This window comes from Meriones unguiculatus, chromosome 10 (assembly GCF_030254825.1).
Source record: "Meriones unguiculatus strain TT.TT164.6M chromosome 10, Bangor_MerUng_6.1, whole genome shotgun sequence".
Lineage (NCBI taxonomy): Eukaryota > Metazoa > Chordata > Mammalia > Rodentia > Muridae > Meriones > Meriones unguiculatus.
This window is the reverse complement of record NC_083358.1, coordinates 52,686,608-52,692,645: the sequence shown is the minus strand read 5'-3', so window position 1 is coordinate 52,692,645 and position 6,038 is coordinate 52,686,608. Positions and strand designations below refer to the sequence as shown.

At 45.3% G+C, this 6,038-nt stretch overlaps 1 protein-coding gene across 9 annotated transcripts in view; it reads right to left on the bottom strand.

Moving 5' to 3' along the window:
- The window catches only part of St6galnac3 (ST6 N-acetylgalactosaminide alpha-2,6-sialyltransferase 3), a 478,904-nt gene that overhangs the window by 409,596 nt on the left and 63,270 nt on the right, over nucleotides 1–6,038 (bottom strand). The window contains exon 1 of one of the 9 annotated variants that reach the window (XM_060392471.1): nucleotides 176–240. The exons of the other annotated variants lie outside the window; for them this stretch is intronic. The gene's annotated coding sequence lies outside the window, so the exon portion shown is untranslated. Of the gene's footprint in view, nucleotides 1–175; nucleotides 241–6,038 lie in introns of those variants that run through there. 9 annotated transcript variants of the gene reach the window in all.

Below are 6,038 nucleotides of genomic sequence, written 5' to 3'. Positions count from 1 at the left end.
CATGGAGGATGGACACACAATCAATGGGCTCCGTCAGACCAGTGTCCCTAGCAAAGGACAGTTATGTTGGAAAACAACCAGTGTGATCCGTTGGCTGGGCAAAGACTAAAGAAAAAAGGCTGTAAGCAGTTAAGATCCACTCTGGAACGCAGGGAGAAAGGGGGAGAATTTTTACCTCAGCAAATGGAGGGCTGGGCACACTTGCTAAGAGATTTGCAAACAATCTGGGGCCTAATCAGAGGAGAACCTCAATGACAAGAAAGCAACCAATCTCCTTCATTCAGGAAGGAGTGTCAGGAACTCTGAAGGTTAGACAGGAACATTTAGGGCTCCTGAGCACGGCCAACACCCACTGAGCTTCCGTCTTTTTGCCTGGACAGCACAGGCAATATAACTTCCCCTGAGAAATGCCTCCCAGGTCTAAGGAAGCCAACTGCACCCTCTCCAAACCCCCACACAAGGCTTCCTTTGTAAAATGGCTCCCTAGTGGGAGCCCAGAGGTTTCCACTTCTTTGCCCAGCTTATGTCCCCGTGCAGATATTTTAGTTAATGTTTAATCTTCCTGTGTTTGTGCCTGGAGGCAAAGCCTATGAGGTCTGAGTTCCCAATCACAGCCGCAAAAAAACCCTCCAGGTTTAACATTAATTAACCACAATTCAAATGACCAGCCAGGGCCTGGGCCCCACCCCACCCCACCTGGCAGGTGCACAGGACCGTGAGGCTCAAGCCTTCTCTGCTAGAATCCTCCCACAGTTACAATGGTGGGTGTCCATTCCTTTTCCCTTTTCCTGGGGAGGGGCTGGATTTCGGGAGAAAATGGTTCTGTCACTCAAGGGGGATGAAGTCAGTGGAGAAACGCTATGCTAAAAATGATTGCAGAAGGCCTGTGAGCAGATGCCTCAGAGCGCCCGAGGTAACCATCACTCCCTCAGAACACACAGCTGAAGAAAAAGCAAGGAGCCTCTACCGCTCCCAGTATCCTAGGAACCAACTGACAGCTTATTTATTAAGTGCATTTTCATATTAATTCCCCTCTGCACCACAGCTGACCTTCAAAAACATTTACTGAGTGTCAAGAACAAGAAGCACCATGGAGGAGGGAAGGCAGGATGGGAGGAGAGCCTCCTACAATCAGCTTCCCCTGCATGACTGCATATGAAATCGGTTAAAATGAAATACTACATTAGCTAGCTGGTCCTTTAATGGAGAACCTAAATTAGATAGCTAGATAAATTAGAACCCAATTAATGAAGGTCCAAATTACTTTTCCCTCCGTCTATTTCCGAGAGGAATGGTTCACAGGAATGTAAAACAACATAGAAATATTGTTGGCACTTCCCCAAGCATGTCCTGAGGCCCAGACACATTTTATCTTCACCAGTCCCACCACAAGCACTGGAGTCCAGAATAATGACCCTTAAACACCCACAATGTACAATTATATTTAATATCTATATTTACCAAGTCAGAGCTCAGACCCAAATGCAATCTCAAAGAGGCTTTCTTTTAGCCTTTTAAAAATAAACTTTTGGTAGAATGCACATAACGAAAAAGGTCATTACCTTAAGCAATTTCAAGGGCAGGGCTCAGTGGTATTAAATACATTCACATTATCGGACAAGCATCATGCCATCCATTTAATCCCAGACTATTCAACTTGCCAGGCTGAAACTACATTCCCATTAAATAATGAGATGTCATTCCCCTTCTGCAGCTATTCACCAGAAATGTTCACCAAAGGGAAAGCTCAGTCCACAGGTTTGGCTGAGGTTCACTTCTTACAAAAGGTCAAGTGTAGAATTCTCATTTTTCATGACTTCACCCATGGTTAAGCCTCTAGCTTGCCTTCTGTTGCTGTGATTAAAACACTAACAAAAAATGGGAAAGAAAAGGCTTCATTAGGCTTAAAGAGAAGCCAAGGCAGAAACTAAAGCAGAAACCATGGAGGAGTGTTGCTGACTGACTGGTTTTCTCTGTCTTGCTCAGCTGCCCTCCTGACAGTGGGGCCCACCTCACTCAGGGGTGGCCCTGCCCACACTAGTCAGGAAGCAAGACAACAACCCACAAGTTTGCTCCACAGGCCAATCTGGTGGAGAAAATTCCTTGGTTGAGTTTCAGTCTGATGGAGGCAATTCTTCAGGTGAGATTCGCATTTCCCAGGTAGTCTAGGCTTGTGCTAAACTGACAAACACTAACCAGCATGCCTATGTATTTCACTTATCATGCTTGAGAAAGACGGTATTTTGTTCCATAAGCCATGTGAAATACTCAGACATCCACCAACCAGTGTGATGGGTAGCCAATCACACTGGCTACCTTTAGCCTGTTAAAATTAGGAGCGGCAGACAAACGGTCCTGACTACCTCTGTGATCAGTTTACAGCATCGGGTAGGACTAGAGCTGATGGCACAAGGGTCTGGGCAATGGACACCCATGAAAGCACATTTTCCTGTACTAGTAAGAACAGCTGCCTGGAATTACAGCAAAAAGAAGGGCCCCAGAAATGAGCATGCCAGAAATGAGCTCGCCACGAGCAGGATGAAGCTTTGTATGCAGAACTAACAGGTGCAGCCATGAGACCGAGTGTGCTGGGCATTCTCTTTACCAGGCAGCAAGAGGGCACCACTGCAGCATGTTCCGCCCAGGCAAGACAAAGCTCTGTGTCAGGCTTTCTTGGTTCTGAGTCATTAGTTCTAGGGAGAGAAAGCATAAGAAAACCTTTCAAGCCACAAACCACATATCTTAGGGAGATAGCTAATTAGAATTCGCCCTTAACTGTGAGAGAATTAACAGACATTAAAGAATCATTATTTATAATTGGAGAATCAAGTTACCCAAAAACAGGGGGAGGGTGCAAACTCAGATTGCTCTGCTTAATGTTTAATTTAGAAAAATAAAAGGGTATGTAGTTCTCCCAAACTATCAGTAACTAAAGTTCCTAAAGTCAGAAACCTTGAAAGCATCCTTTTCCCCAAGACAGTGCTAAAACTGTGCGGTTACATGCTCCCTCCTAAGAAAGGGGCACAAACATTTTGATCACGTGTAGCAACATGCAGGGCACACCCTCTCCTGAGCTGTGGACAAGACAGAGGGAAGGGGGGACAGCATCTTCTTTCTTCTCAGGGCAACGCACTCACCTAGAGGGTGTTTTTGTTTTGTCTTATGTCTGCTGACTTATTTGGTTTTCTTCGTAGAATTTTGGACCATCAATTCCCAAGGACATAAAAACATCAAATTGCCTTAGCTTCACTCCTCCCCCTGCAGGTCCCTTCCTGGACAAACTCAAAGCCAATGACCTGATTTTCAGGGAAACTGATCTCTCTGGGACCAAAGCAAATGGATCAAGCCAAGATAGACCTCATAGTCAATATATTACTCAGAGAGAGAGAGGGAGAGAGAAAAAAAGAAAGGAAGGAAGGAAGGGAGGGAGGGAAGGAGGGAAGGAGGGAGGGAGGGAGGGAGGGAGGGAGGGAGGGAGGGAGGAAGGAAGGAAGGAAGGAAGGAAGGAAAGAAAGAAACAAAGAAAGAAACAAAGAAAGGGGGAAAGGATGTAACATTTAGGCCTCAAAAAGTCAAATGTTTAAAATATATTATTATCCAATATGCCAAAAATGGTGGAAACAGTAAGGTGGAAGAGGGAATGGAGACTTTCCCTCAGAGTCTCCTGGAAGCAGCAGGCCACATTTTCGACGTCTTCAAACACACTTCTGTAAGCATGAGAGTGGGCCATGACTTCCAGGAAGCCACAAAGGAGAGCACCTCCAGGACATGCACAAAGTGGATAGGTTACGTCACTTAGGTTTGGTAATACAGGTGTTTGATTTCTATTTTTAGAATAACAAAGAAAAAATCAAGGGATGTAATTGTCAAGCTAGATTATTCATTATAATAACAGATTCCGTACAATAGGATACGCAGATATCATTAAATGTCTTACCATAGAAAAATATTTATTAATATGCAAAATGTCTTCATGGTTTGTGCTGTTAGGAAGGAAGACTTGAGTACATAGAATAGTATAATATTGCACCATCACATCACAGAGTTAGAAATGCTTTTAAAATTCACAAAAACATAAACAATGCTTATTTCTGGTTTTCTTTCTCTTGTGCTCATCTATGATTATGTGTCTGTGTGTGTGTGTGTGTGTGTGTGTGTGTGTGTGTACGTGCATTTGTGTATACAGCTAATCATGGACACCAGTCACAGTACACAAGGATACAGAAGACAGCCTCGGCTGTGGCTCCTCAGAAGCTGCCCACCTTATTTGTTGAGACAGGGTCTCTCTCCTATCATGGAACACAAGAAAGATGGGCCGTGGCAGCAGGCACTGGGGATCTGCTTGCCCCTCCTCCCCAGCACTGGAATTACAAGCTGAGTCACCACACCAGGCCTTTGTTCAGCGAGGGTTGGTTCTGGGGACTGAGCTCAGGCCCTCCGCCCCTTCATTAAGTGCCCCATCCCCAGCTGCTTTTCTAGCTACACACTTAACTAGAACATTCTGTGATTATACAGAAGTTGTTTTCAATTTAATGTAGGATACTGAAAACATTGACAGCTCTATCACAGACACACTAAGTCTGCGTCAGGGATGGAGGGCGCTACCCCTGGGCGCAGACAGTATCTGTCTGGATTGCAGCACACCTCTGTGTGGTTGTATTTCCACTCTCTACCAGAGGATGCACGCACGCACGCATGCACGCACGCATACACACACCTCAACTAACAAATGTTGGTCAAGAACAAACAAAAGAGCCAGATGTGGTGCTGAGGTTTTCAACCCCAGCACTCAGTAGGTGAGACAGGAGGATTGCAGTGATTAGACGGCAGCCTAAGCTGCATAATGAGTTCCAAGCCAGCCTTGACTACGGTAAGAACCTATCTCAAAGACAAAAACCACGCACAGTGAGAATGACGCTAAAGGAACAAAGGAAATATGGTCCTTGGGAGCGTGCCTCCTGGTACTAGCACCCCCTTCATAATTTCCCAGAATATTCAGCTGTTTGCTGCGCTGTAAGGAACACTCCACATCCTGTTGCTTCAGAACACTTGAAATCATGTAAATTATTCCTGGGGAATGTTTAAAAATTCATGTTATTTACTCCTGAGAGGCCACAGCAACGTCTTCCCAGACTGCACCAGACTGTTGTGTGAACTGGGGGGTTTAATTTCTGGGATGCAACAGCCCTGCTTTGTGCTCAGATCAATAAAAGGAAATGAGCTACTGTGCTTCTCCCGACACCCCCTCCCTCCCCCGCTGCATTCACGGTCCTGAGTGGATCAAAACTCCATTTGTAAATTAAACTAGCTTGTCTGGTTTGGGAACACGGTGAGTCCGTGCAGGCTGCAAACCACATTCACGGAACCTCGGCTCGCTCCCTGCAATGGGCATGCCCTGCACAAACCCAGCTTTGTACATGGCCTTCAATTAAATGCTTGTGTTATTACTGTTACCTGTACTACAAAATCAAGCCCTTCAGACGTCCACACTTTCTGCACGCCTGTGTCCGCACACACACACACACACACACACACACACGTGTGCCCCAGAGATCTGCTTGTCTCTGCCTCCCAGGACTGGATCACAGGTGCGCACTGCCATGCCTGGCATTCATATGTGGCTCCTATGCTACCGTTTGCTGACTGAGATAGTGTTCCAACTCAAATGTATACATTTTAAGACACATAATTTTTCACACTTTGATTTTTTTGAGAATTTCATATGTGAATCCTGTATTACATCATGGCTATCCTATGTCCACTCCTTTTCCAACTCCTCCCAAGTCCCTGACTCCCTCCCTCTCAAATCCATGACCTCTTTAATTTTTATACACACACACACATATATACACACACAAGTATACAATCTCTTGTGTCCATTTAGCATTGTTCATGTGCAGTATCTGTCTGTGTGCCTGTGTGTGTGGCTGTGTATGCCTGTTTGTATACCTGCGTGTATATCTGTGTGTATCTGCATATGTCTCTCTCTCAGTGTATATTTCTCTGTGCATGTGTGTGTTTGGGGATGCCCACTTGTG